This window comes from Dioscorea cayenensis, chromosome 7 (genome assembly GCF_009730915.1).
Source record: "Dioscorea cayenensis subsp. rotundata cultivar TDr96_F1 chromosome 7, TDr96_F1_v2_PseudoChromosome.rev07_lg8_w22 25.fasta, whole genome shotgun sequence".
NCBI lineage: Eukaryota > Viridiplantae > Streptophyta > Magnoliopsida > Dioscoreales > Dioscoreaceae > Dioscorea > Dioscorea cayenensis.
The window spans coordinates 12,404,536-12,418,828 of NC_052477.1; the positions used below are offsets into that span (position 1 = coordinate 12,404,536).

At 44.9% G+C, this 14,293-nt stretch overlaps 1 non-coding gene across 1 annotated transcript; it reads right to left on the reverse strand.

The window, feature by feature from the left end:
- Positions 1 to 6,836: 6,836 nt before the first annotated feature.
- On the reverse strand, positions 6,837 to 6,942 carry LOC120266140. Its single transcript, XR_005537982.1, has one exon. It is a non-coding gene; the product is annotated as a small nucleolar RNA R71 (small nucleolar RNA).
- Positions 6,943 to 14,293: the final 7,351 nt, after the last annotated feature.

A 14,293-nucleotide genomic window follows, 5' to 3' on the forward strand; every position in this document is an offset into this window, starting at 1 on the left:
TGATATAAGGATGCATAAAAATAAATGGCAAGGGTGATTTAGACCGATGGACCTCAAAATTAGTTCAACCCCAATTTCTCGGCGGCTAAACCCTAATCCTATACAAATGATGACAAGGATCTCTCCTTAATCATATTCCTACGATTGCAATGAGTACAAGGAGATCACGTCATAAGGATGCACTTAACCTAAGTTTATCCTCATGGTTTGGAGGGGCTACCTACATCCAATTTCCCGGCATGTTGGTCAAAGATTAACCGTTTTAGTTCATTAACGATCTAGTACACGTGAGTAGGTCACATCTACATATACAACTCAAACAAGAACTAAGGATTTCTCCACATAATAGTTCTAGGCATGAAACACAATGAACCAAACCATAAATCACACCAATGCACTCCAAATGTAAATGTAGCATCAAAAATACATGATGAACCACCCAAGGTTCACCTACATCCGGTGGCCTTGGGGGTCTAGTGTGCCATCATACTGATAAGTGGTTGTGTGATATGAATGCGAAGCATTCATTCCTTATGTTAAGCATTACTTTTCTCGGGTTTTTACATTAATATGTGTGTTTTTATGTTAGTTTCTTGCAGGTAGGGTTGTGAGGCCGAGTATGAAGGAAAGAAGCCAATGTGGATCGTAATGCACCGATTTTGGTAGAAATCTTGCTAAGGTTCAAACGCGAAGACATAGGTCGGGTGTGAAATGCTAGAGTGTGTGCCAAACTCCTCGTATTCTAGTTGGCACATCCATTTGGAGGGGCACAAGTCCAGTCACACTCGAGCATTCCGACTTATGCACATAGTACAAGAGCTCCACCAACTTGTCTATCATTGAAGAAGCAAGTGATCCACGACGTGAACGTGTGCCCGTTTGCGTTACCCCGATGAAAGTATAGATTCGGGAAGCTATTCAGGAGGATACTGTAGCAGAGCACTGTAGCAACTCTGTAGCAATGTATTGTAGCAGCACTGTTCACAGCCGGCCGAGAAAACAGGAATTCAGAGAATCCACACGGGCGTGTGGAAATTATCCACGCCCGTGTGGAAATTCCACATGGTCGTGTGAAAAATCCACAAGCCCGTGTAGTCGCCCGATTCCAGCCCTATTTAAAGCCGATTCAGCCCTCGATTTTCAGACATTCTTTTCTCCATCTTTTCCCAACTTGAGAGAGGGCTTCAGCTAGGGTTTTGAGGGGTATTGGCTAGGGTTTTGGAGAGGTTCTATGGCTCCGACATCGTGCGTCGTTTGGAAGAAGGTTATTGGGAGAGCTTTCGTCGGCACCGATCCGGCGAGGTGTATCGTAGGCCGGACAAAGGATCCCTTGCGACGAGTAGAGGACTCTCCACAAGATCATCGACACGACCATCGAGGGGGTTTTTCTATGAATCATTACTTTTACATTCTATTTCTTTGATTGTACTTAGCACCATGGATAGCTAAACCCCTAGTGGGTACTTGGGTATTTGTGAACCCTAGGATGCATTTGCTTCATTGAATCTCTTTATTATGCTTTCAATTAATTGATATTTATTGTGAGTTCCAACCTTGAATGCTTGATTGTATGAACATTTCCCCTAGAGTGACACTATGGTTGAGAGTTCTCGTTGGTAACCTTGTGAGTGAGTGACACACCACGAGTGTTAGACAAAGCTAGGTTGCAGAGGGTAGAGAGGGTGAGTCGAGAGGTATAGGAGCGTCCTCTTTCTCCTCCGACATGATAGATTCTACCTCCGTTCCACGAGTTCTTTGCGGCTATGATAGAGTGAATGGTCTAAGGGATGACCCTCCGCTGGGGCTTAGTTGCGAGTACAACGGAGTGAAGCGTTGAGGTGGTCTTAGTATCTAGGGCTTAATCGTGGTTAGGGACCTTCCACCTGGACCAAAGGGTTAGGTCTATAATTAGGAAGAGATTTATCAATTGGAATCCCTAGAGCTCATTGAAACTCTATGCGAGTGCGATGTGTTGAGATTGTTCGATTTCTCCTCCGGGACATGTATGGAGTTAGGCATAGTTGACCTTAGATTTTGGACTATGTAATGAAGGATTTCCAAGACTCACTATTGCATTAATTAGGAAGCATAATAGATGATTCTTGCACTTGAAGCAATCGTCCTAGGCGGAGCATTATCCGAGTACCCCATCTTTATCGATTGCCTTACCTTCTCCCTTACTCGTGCTCTCTTACTTGTTGCTTTTACTTTTGAGAATTGAATCGTTGTCACACTTATCCCTATTAATCTTTCACATAGATAAGAAGCGAATTTAAGTGTTTTTATTCCCTACTCCCTATGGATTCGATACCCGCTCATCCGGGATTATTACTTCGACAAACACGTACACTTACGGGATATACGCAAGAGGACCTTGTCACATACAAACAAGCATATCAATCTCAACAAAAACAAGAAGTAAATGCATACATGACACTCCCTAGTCCGAATGATGATGAAGAAGGAAAAATGCCGGCGAACTGACGCTTCCTTAAGCCCAAGGAAAGCCGAATACTCCTCCTCCTTTGATGATGAAGCTTTCCCCTTGAGATCTAGCCCTTGATCTTCCCAAGCCTCAAGCCAAAACACTCTTCAAAATAATCTCTTCCTTTCTCCTCTCCTTCCCAAGTGCTGGCTTCCAAGGATCCTCCAAAGTCTCTCCACAAAAATCCTCTCTAATCCCATCCAAAACTCCCCCTATATATCACTCATCCTCCCCCAAAATGGCCTCCATCCCGAGTGGTATACCACTCTCTATGAGTACAATCCTGGGTGGTATACTCCTCTCTATGAGGACCTCATTCAGGTGGTATACTGGCTCCATGAGGTCCTCATAGAGCTCCTCATTGACACTATTTGGGGTAGGCAAACTCCACAAATGCACTCAGAATAGTATCTATACTGGCTCAATGAGCACCTCATTGAGCCAGTATGCCTTCAAGCAAAACTTGTTCTCTTCATTGGCTACAGTAATCATCCCGGGCTTTATACCAAGCAACATTGAGGCCGTATGCCGTGATTAGATTCCTGACTCGAAAACCCACCAGGTGCTACAGCGATCTTGCTACAGTGTTGACACTACAGTACCACTACTACAGTACTTTGCTATAGTGAATACGATATAGTACCATGACCTGGTTTTCTTCTCTTTTTCGCCCAAATCATATCTTCATGTCCTCCATGGTGTTTTCGTGCCCTACAAAGCAAATAACACATGATTATGCATAAAACGGGCATCAATTCTTATACAAATACATACTATACGCAACAAATACATATACTAAAATATGTACATTTAGACACTTATCATGTATGAAAATATCTATATGAAATGCACTCATCACCATGCATGCTCTACTTGCTTTCAATGATCATTTCATGAATTTAGGGCTAGAAACCATGCTTTCATACTTCTTTTCTGGTTAGGGATGATAATCAAACATGGGTGTGCTTCCTTGGAAGCACGACCGTGCTCTTGTGTGCCCTAGGCTGTGTTCACAGGTAGCATACCCAATGCTTTTAATCTCCAAGTTCGGGAATGCTTCCTTGGATGCATGAGCGTGCTCTAGTGCATCCTATCTTATTCTCAGCAAATCACACCTCGTGCAATTTCCCGCTAAGTATACCCGTGCTGTGTATTCAGCATGGTCATGCTTAATTAAAAATCCAAGTTTTAACCTGAATATTGATTTTCATGCAGGACTATGCCGAGGCAAAAGACATTATTCTCTAGGCTTTCCTCCAAGTAGGCCAAGGGCGAGAGTAGCTCATGGGCTACCCCAACGGGGCCCAATTTTGATGTACTAGCACCCCAAATAAGGTATGACGGCTTAATTACCAAGCGCATCGGTGAGTCCTGGGAGATTGGCTGGGAGTTCCAACATGAGGTGAACTCACCAAGGAGGTTCAAATCCTCCTAATGTCGGGACCTGGCTTCAGCTCTTCTCCACCAACGACACCATTTATAAAAAGCTAACGATGAAGGTCTTGTCATCATTCGAACTGGAGTGAGGAATTATCGGCTTCCACAAGGTGAGCACCTTTAAGTTCCAGGTGTTTAGGACCCTAGAGCATATGAGCCTTGCAAAATTCTCTGTCAGGTTAGGGCTATATGATGAGGAGTTTACTCAGACTCTAGCTTATGATGCGCTACTGTTTGAGCTCCCATTGGCGAAGTCCGAAGAATCTTACTAGAGCTAACTTAGCACTTCCAATGGGTACAACCCCCGATGCTCGAAGGCTACCAGACTTCACTCCCCCGCTCTCAGGTATATCCACCATCTCCTTAGTCACTCTTGGTCTAGGGGGAGAGATAGCAGTGAAGTAGTGAGCTGGAGTGACTTCGACTATCTGCTCAGCATGGTTGATGGGTGATAAGTGCTTGAGTGAACATGTTTTTATGCTTGTTTTACATACATTGAGCATCATATTTTATATGGTTTATGTCTCATTTCGTGTATTGGGTGTTCTTTTATGCATGTAGGTTGTGAAGGCATTGGGATTTCAAATGGGAGCGAAGATAGGCTATTATGGCATAATATTGGGAGTTCTTGTACAAATCAAGTTGGAAGATACAAGAGGGGTTCATGTATGAGGAGATGTGTGCCAACTTCCATAGTTTTTGCAAGCCAAGTTATTAATGGAAGGGCACAAAGGCAGCCATGTCTCCACATCCCTCCTTGTAAAGATTTCAAGACCTTTCAAGACGCATTGATGAAGGAAAAGCCGGATAGCCTACCATATGATCGTGTGCCCGATCGTGTGGCCTTAAGAGGAGAATGTTCATCGCTAGTGCAAAGCAGGAATTCATCAGAGCGGAATCATCGTAGCGAATCATCGATGGCAGGGATTCATCGCTCACGCGCCCGCGGAAATTCCGCGCGCCGTGGGAATTCTCGCAGCTCACGCGGGCGCGTGGAATATCCACGCGGGCGCGTGGGGGCACGTGATGCGACGCGCTTTTGAGGCTATAAATACACCTTTTGGCCGATTCTAAAGGGACTTTTTATGGAGCTTTGAGCATAGACATTGAGAGAGAGACGGCTAGGGGTTTGAGGAGAAGGTCTTCGCCAATTGATAGGGAGTTCTTCACCAACTTTGATAGATTCCTTCGACGTCATAGCATTTTGGGGAGCCATTGGCAACCTAGCTTCGGAGAGGAATCCTTCAAGACGAGAACTACCAATCAAGGCCAATCCGCACTTTAATTCGAGGGGGTTTTTCTATGGGTTTTATTGCTTTTCATTGTATTGATTATTGTTTTGTAACTAGGCCCATGGAGGGCTAAACCCTAGTAGGTATTTGGGCATGTGAACCCTAAGATTTATATTTTTTTGGATTGATTCTCTTAATGTTTCTAGTTAATCCGAGTTGTCTTGAGTTTTAATCTTGTGATTTAATTGCTTGCTAGTGTTGTTAATCCTTGTGGTTGATTACATTGCATGATTTAATACTTTAATGTGTGAAGTTTCCATTAGAGTTGGAGTTCCAAGATTAAAGAGGGTTGAGAGGGTGAGCCTTGAGATGGAGGAATGTCCCCTTTCCCTTTCGATTGAGTGTTTCCCTATCTCCGTATTCCATATTCTCTTTGCAACCATATTCGGTGTGAGGCGTGAGATTGCTCGATTTCTCCGCGGGACCTTGTAGGGGGTTAGGATCCTTCGCCGGGAATTAGGGTTGGATCTACATTTAGGAATCGGTTTCACTCTTAGGTTTCCTTAGAGCATATTGCGGGTCATATGGGGTGTGAAGTGTTGAGATTGCTCGATTTCTCCACCGGGACCTCGTAGGGGACTAGTGCCTTTTGCTTGGAGACAAGAATTGGCTATCGTTGGACTACCTCGACTCATTAGACTCGATTCTATGAGCATTTAGTGAATCTTGAGCGTTAAAGAAGATCTTAGGGGGATCATTGCCTCGAATACCTCATCCTTAGTGATTGAGACTCTTCTACTTTATTTCTTGCATACTTGTTTGCTTTTGCTTTGCAATTAGTTCACTCCATTATCTTAATTGATTCCGACTAGATAATTGAGAAGTGGTTATTACTAGTACTTCCGCTCCTTGTGGATTCGACTCACCCGACTCACCGGGTAATTATTACTCGACACTCGTGACACTCTGCGATTCACGCACGCATATTCGGACGTGTCAAGTTTTTTTGGCGCCGCTGTCGGGGAACGGGATATTAGGAACACTAGGACTTGATTACTTTAGTCATTCACATTTTTTTATTTGTTTTTTTCTATTTCATATTTCTTTCTTTCGCTGCTCTCATTGTTTCTTTTTTTATTGATTTCAACTTCAGGTTATGACCCGAGGGAACCCTTCGACATTGGTTGAAGAGGACCCTCGAAATTGAACGAAGATTTCGTAGAAGGGGCAAGGAACCTGTACAAGAACAGGACTCTCCAACTGAAATAGATATCGAAAGATCGTAAAAATATGGTCTGAACAAGAAGGGCAACAAAGGACATTATCAGATTTTGCTAGGCCTACAATTGTGGGACACAATCACATTGTTAGGCCACCGGTAGCTGCCCAAAAATTTTTGAGTTAAAGCCGGGTTTTTATTCAAATGGTTCAACAGTCACGCATAGCTCAATGGGTTAGCCGATGAAGACCCAAATAGTCATATTGAGAATTTCCTCAAGTTTGTGATATGTTGAAGATCAATGGAGTCTCGGATGATGCAATCCGATTGAGAGCATTCCCTTTTTCATTGAAGGGAAGAGCCAAGCAATGGCTTCATTCACTACCACGAGCTTCTATCACAACGTGGGACGAGATGGTTGAGGCTTTCCTCGCAAGGTATTTTCCCCCGGGGAAATCGGCAAAGCTTCGCAATGAAATATCTTCGTTTGTTCAGATAGAGCTTGAATCTTTATTTGAAACTTGGGAGCGCTTTCAAAGACCTTTTATGAAGTGTCCACAACACGGGTTCCCCGAGTGGATGGTTATTCAATCATTTTACAATGGGTTGAACTCGAGTACCAAGCAACTCCTTGATGCCGCCATGGAGGGACAATGGGAAACAAAACCCCCGAGCAAGCCCGACAACTAATTGAGGAAATGGGATTGAATAGCTACCAATGGAATGCAAGGGAAAGGAAGAAGGTGGCCGGACTCCATGAAATTGATGCAGTTACATCCTTAGCAGCCCCAAGTCGAGGCACTAAGCAAGAAGTTGGATATGTTGACTTCATCGAAGGTAGCCTCAATCACAAGTTGTGATGGTTGTGGGGGTGCACACATGCCATCGATTGTCCTATCTCAATTACCACTTCAGCCCCAATTGAACAAGTTGATTTTTGTGGGTAATTCGGGAAGAGTACAAGGGAACCCCTACAAAGAATACTTTTACAACCAAGGGTGGAGAAGCCACCCAAATCTCTCCCTGGGAAATCAAGGGCAGCAAAAGGCCGCTGTCCCACCTGGATTTCAGCAAACACCTTCGATTCCGGAAAGAGTTTCAGAATTGGAAAGGGTTTTGTCGAAGTTTATTCAATCAATCGACACAAGGTTCCAAAACATAGAGGCAACACTCGTAATCACACTCGCTTCTTTACATAATTTGGAGAATCAAGTTGGGCAAATAGCAAAAATCATTAGCGGAGAGACCTATTGGAAGCTTGCCGAGTAACACCGAGACTAACCCAAGAGAGCAAGTGAAAGCGATCACCTTGAGAAGTGGTCGAGGGCTCCAAGAAAAAGGGTGCTGCCGAGAATAATTCTGAAATTCTTCAAGCCAAAAACCCCCACTCGGGAAGACTCGCTGAGAATCCACAAGAATGTACCAAGGGATAGGGTGCAAGACAAGGAAAAAGGGGCCAGCCGTGCCTTCCCCTTCATTTTCCCCAAGAATTCCCTATCCAAATAGGCTTTGAAGAAAGACCAAGTTGATGAGCAAAACAGAAATTTCTGGATCTATTCAAACAACTACACATAAATATCTCCGCTTTGTAGAGGCATTGTCTCAAATGCCTCGCTATGCAAAGTTTTTGAAGGACCTCTTAACCAACAAGAGGAAGATGGAGGAAAGTGTGGCTGTGGTATTAGAAGGTAAGTGTTCGGCAATGCTTCAGAAAAACTTGCCAAACAAAATGAAAGATCCGGGGTGTTTCATCATACCATGTGCAATCGGAGGTTTGGGGGAAGAAAAAGCTTTGGCCGATTCGGGAGCTAGTATTAATGTTATGCCATACGCATTATTTCGGAAATTGGGTTTGGGAGAGCCACGTCCGACCCAAGATGACTTTTTGCAACTGGCCGATCGCTCCGCTCGTCATCCTAGAGGTATAATCGAAGATGTTTTAGTAAAGGTTGACAAGTATATTTTTTTTCCCCGCAGATTTTGTTGTGTTAGATGTTGATGAAGATGCGGAGGTGCCATTAATTCGGGGAGACCGCTCCTACGCACTTCCAAGGCACTCATCGACATGGATGGAGGAGAGATGACGCTATGTATTGGAGAGGACAAGATCACATATCGCCTTGTCAAGCAATGAAGCACTCTCTTGACTTTGATGATTCTTGTTATTTTTATTGATGTCAATGACGAGATTTCTAATGAATACTTGCGTAGAATTGTTACATCCGGATCCATATGAGGAATGGCCGGACATGGAAGAGGCACAATTAAAAAAATTTGTACGGAACAAGTCCTCAAGGAGCAACCACAAGGAGGATTCATAGAACAGATTTTTAGCCGAGTCAAGAGGTCGAGACATCGTCGCCGGAAGCGCCTCCCACACAATAGGAGACAAGTACACACAGTGGAGAGCGACATGCCCTCATTCGTAACTTGGTTAAGAGTTTTTTTCCTTGAATATGCAGAAATTCTGTCCATCGTGTGTGCAGGTTGCTAAGAAGGAGATTTTCCATCTTTATGACCCTCCATAAGGTAAGGAGAGGTACGTCAAGCTTAGTGACGTTAAACAAGCGCTTCTTGGGAGGCAAACCCAAGTTTTTTTAGTTAGTTTTTTTAAACTTGAAATTTAATTCCTCGCAGTAATAATTTCATGAGTGTGTGCCTTTAATCAATTTTTTTGTTGTTTGCTCGGTGTTTTCATGAAATTTTTTTCGGTGATATGCATTATTTTTTTCATGTGTATGACATGGTTTAGGTGTTTCCAATGTTAAATGTTGAACAATTGGTGTCAATTTGGAGTTTTTGGGCTCTTAGTGGACTCGTCTCAGAAATTCTCGCAGCTTCACGCCGTCGCTGGAATTTCCACGCGTCGGGTCATAAGACTCCACGCGGGGGAGTGGCAAATCCACACCCCCATGTGCCTATAAGAATGTGAAGGGGCACTATTCATCATCTTCCATTTTAAAGAACCCTTTTCATCTTCCAATTTTTCACTCCTATAAAACTCAAGTTTTGATCTCTAAAACCATTTGTTTTCAATTCCTTGGGGGATTAGAAGCGATTTGCCGGAGTTTGCACCGATTTTTCTTCTCCAATTTGCTCCGGTAAGCTCTCATTTTATCCCACCCTTTCCATGTTTTTCAAGGTCATTTTCATGGAGTTTTCATGGTATTTGTATGCTATATTTCATAGGAAATCATGTTAGACACCCTAATGAATGCTTGAGGATGAATTATGTGAGGCGAGGGAGCCCAACCCGCGAAATCGCTGGAGTCGGGCGCCCACGCCGGGCGCTGCGGGCTCCCGCCCACGCCGCTGCGGCTCGGCCGCCAGCCGCAGGCCACGCCGTCACTGGCTCGGGCCACGCCCGCTGCGGCCCCTTTGGCCGCTGCCGCGCGCCACGCGCCCGCTGCTGGCCGGCGCGCTGGCGCAGCCAGCGCCGGCCGCTGGCCGCCCATGGCTGCCGCGGCTGGCCGCGCTGCCGGGCGCTGCGCTGCCGCCAGCAGCACCGCGCTACCGCTGCGGGCTTGCCCACGCGGGCGCGCGGCCCCTCTGGCCGAGACAGACACGCGCCCACGCGGGCGCTGGGGCTCGCCCACGCGCCTGCTGGCCGGGATGCCGCCTACCGGGCCCCTCGCTTTCTCTCCGCCGCTCGCGCTGCGGTGCCCCTGCTTACACCGTATACATGCCGATTGATGTTTTTTTACATGTTTTCTTCACGATATGGCACCTCGGACCAAGAGATTGGCTCGAAACGCCCCTCGCCATGACAGGGAGCCGACTCCACCACCAAGAGTGGAATTTCTCGACCCCGCTCATCGCAGAACGGTTCGAAAGCGCCTCCGTAATCTCAAGATTGGACAAACTACGATTTATCGACCGGGACGCACTAGAGGATATTGGTCTTGCTGACGAGGTTAGAGAGCTAGTTAGTGTGGGAGGTTGGGACCGATTACTTGCTATTCAGAGCCCGCCGACGAGATACCACCTTGGAGGTTCTTGCCTCGCTTTTCCTTCGATCGTGATGCGCTTGATACCGCTTTTGACACGGAGGATGCCATCTGCTTCCGAGCCTTTGGTCACCGCATGGGATGTCTCTCGACCCGCTCTCGATTTATCTTGGGTTATACGATCAGACTATACCGACATCGCCGAGTACACACAGCTCCTCACCGACTACCCTCATGGTATCACCGCGGGCCAGTTTTTCCATGATTTATGCGGCGGTCAGTCAATATTCTCCGTGCCAGCCGAAGGCCTCTTGCCTCACTCGACCGGGCAGCATGTGCACATTCATGCAGCCTCACCGGTCGCTGATGTGTCGGGGAGATGGTACCGGGTTCACTTCGCAGATGTATCTTTTTGTACCTCCATTCCATGGTCCATGGAGTCCCTCTCCACCTAGGGATTTGTGGTCGCCGACTACTTTCGCCATCGTGAGTGAGTACTTACGGTTGGGAGCATTGTTCATGGGACCCCTATATCACCTGCCTTATGTTCAAGATGGGTCCGATCCGCTCGGGTCGTAGGGCGAGGAGAGGGTCAAGAGCCCAATACCATTGGGTTTGGTTACTCTCCGCTTGATGGGCATTGTGAGACGACAGTGCTCGTGTGGATACGAGACTAGTGGAGTCGCCCTCCGAGGACGACGAGGAGCTCGCCGAGGCCACGGAGGCACCATCTCGCGGCCGAGCCTAGGATCACCGGGCAAAGACCGATAGCATCCACCCGATCCGTAGTCATCTACTTCGAGTACACGAGCGCTCGGCTCGACTCGAGGTCGCTGCTGCTACTATCTTGGAGAACCAAAGTGGATTCTCGAGCGACTTGATCGTATTCAGCAGACTCGACGAGGAGGTCTCATCCGCTTCGTATCAAAGATCCGCACCAAGACTCAAAGACTCAGCCTCCGGATGTCGACGCTGAGGCGTCACATTCATGAGACTTTTTTTATTTTGTTTTCATTTTTATGTTTTTTTATGTGTTTTATCTTTTAGTTTGTGAACTTTTTGTGTTCATAAAGGTTTCACCTTCTGAGAGTTATCTTTATGCTTTCGTTTTGTTATTTGTTTGCACTCGTATTCCCTTTTCTATTTTATTGAGCTTTACTGAACCCCTTGTATTCCGTGCAGATGGCCTTGAGAGTGATGTTGTTGATGTTTTAGTCATAGACACGATCATGTGCTTTATCACATGGTCGTGTGAGCTTCACAACCCGATGAACACATACACCCATGAGTTAGGCTTCACCAACCGATTAATGAGGAGTTCGTGGGGAGTATTGTTTTTAATTGCATTCCCAAACACATTATGCTTCCATTGTTATTATTTTTTTATTGTGTTTGCATGCGTACATTGAGGACAATGTACATCTTAAGTGTGGGGAGGGTTCACCTTATACATGACCTTTTACTTGTGTTTTCATGAGCATGCTCTTGTTGCCAATGAAGGTTCACCTTAGGGTTAAGAGTTTAATTCTTAGTTTTTTTGGAGGTTATAAACATGGATTTTATCATGCTCTAGTTTTCATCCAATTTCATTGAATATTTTTTTGTCCGATTGCTCTTTTGTGCACTTCTCTCACTCATTAGACCTATGAAGACTCTAGTTCATTATGTTTGGGACTTTAGTATGCTAGTTTTATTTATAAAAATTTTGGAAATTGTTTGTTGTTTGTACATAGGGTGTGGAAAGAGCTACCACCCATGATGTATGTAGCTACTCTCACAAGTCGGATACTTGTTATGCCCTAATGAGAGAAAAGAGCTATCTCATGGGATGTGTGAAAGCTACCACCCTTGGTAGAAAGAGCTACCACCTCAAAAAGTGTGAAAGCCACCCGGGAGGCATCTTGGGAAAGGGCTACCTTAGAGGATTGTGTGAAGCTACTACCTATTCTTTTTTTGTTCATAAATAAGTCCCTGCTTTTAATAAGAACTTGGTAGTGGACATAGTGTTGACATGAGTTGAGTTTTTTTCACACACACACGCATTCGGATTTTTATCATATTCATTTTTGATTGGATTGTTTGCTAGAGCATTAATTATTTTTGTCTAGTGTTTTATTTTCTCCATAACTTTAGAATTTCATTCTTGTACCTTCTTGGTGAACCTAAAGCCAATCACTTTCTTTTATTCCCATGAGTTTAATGTTTAATTTTTGCTTTGAGGGCAAGCAAAGGCTTAAGTGTGGGGGAGTTTGATAAGTGCTTGAGTGAACATGTTTTTTTATGCTTGTTTTTACATACATTGAGCATCATATTTTTATATGGTTTATGTCTCATTTCGTGTATTGGGTGTTCTTTTATGCATGTAGGTTGTGAAGGCATTGGGATTTCAAATGGAGCTGAAGATAGGCTATTATGGCATAATATTGGGAGTTCTTGTACAAATCAAGTTGGAAGATACAAGAGGGGTTCATGTATGAGGAGATGTGTGCCAACTTCCATAGTTTTTGCAAGCTGTTATTAATGGAAGGGCACAAAAGGCAGCTATGTCTCCACATCCCTCCTCCTTGTAAAGATTTCAAGACCTTTCAAGACGCATTGATGAAGGAAAAGCCGGATAGCTTTCACCATATGATCGTGTGCCCGATCGTGAGGCCTTAAGAGGAGAATGTTCATCGCAGTGCAGCAGAATATCGTGAGCGGAATTTCATCGAAAGCGGAATCATCGTAGCCGGAATCATCCGAGCAGAATTGTCACTTTTCACGCGCCCGCGCTGAAATTCCGCGCGGCCGCGTGGGAATTCCCGCAGCCCACGCGCGGGCTGGAATATCCACGCGGGGCGTGCAAGTACGGATGACACGCGTTTTGAGGCTATAACACACCTTTTGGCCGATTCTAAAGGGACTTTTTATGGAGCTTTGAGCATAGACATTGAGAGAGAGACGGCTGGGGTTTTGAGGAGAAGGTCTTCGCCAATTGATAGGGAGTTCTTCACCAACTTTGATAGATTCCTTCGGACGTCATAGCATTTTTGGGGGAGCCATTGGCAACCTAGCTTCGGAGAGGAATCCTTCAAGACGTAGAACTACCAATCAAGGCCAATCCGCACGAATTCGAGGGGGTTTTTCTATGGGTTTTTATTGCTTTTTCATTGTATTGATTATTGTTTTGTAATCTAGGCCCATGGAGGGCTAAACCCTAGTAGGTATTTGGGCATGTGAACCCTAAGATTTATATTTTTGGATTGATTCTCTTAATGTTTCTAGTTAATCCGAGTTGTCTTGAGTTTTAATCTTGTGATTTAATTGCTTGCTAGTGTTGTTAATCCTTGTGGTTGATTACATTGCATGATTTAATACTTTAATGTGTGAAAGTTTCCATTAGAGTTGGAGTTCCAAGATTAAAGAGGGTTGAGAGGGTGAGCCTTGAGATGGAGGAATGTCCCTTTCCCTTTCGATTGAGTCGTTTCCTATCTCCGTATTCCATATTCTCTTTCGCAAACCATATTCGGTGAGAGTGAGATTGTCTCGATTTCTCCGCCGGGACCTTGTAGGGGGTTAGGATCCTTCGCCGGGAAATTAGGGGTTGGATCTACATTTAGGAATCGGTTTCACTCTTAGGTTTCCTTAGAGCATATTAGCGGTCATATGAGGGTGTGAAGTGTTGAGATTGCTCGATTTCTCCACCGGGACCCTGAGGGACTAGTGCCTTTTGCTTGGAGACAAGAATTGGCTATCGTTGGACTACCTCGACTCATTAGACTCGATTCTATGAGCATTTAGTGAATCTTGAGCGTTAAAGAAGATCTTAGGATCATTGCCCGAATACCTCATCCTTAGTGATTGAGACTCTTCTACTTTATTTCTTGCATACTTGTTTGCTTTGCTTTGTAATTAGTTCACTCCATTATCTTAATTGGATTCCGACTAGATAATTGAGAAGTGGTTATTACCTAGTACTTCGTTCCTTGTGGAT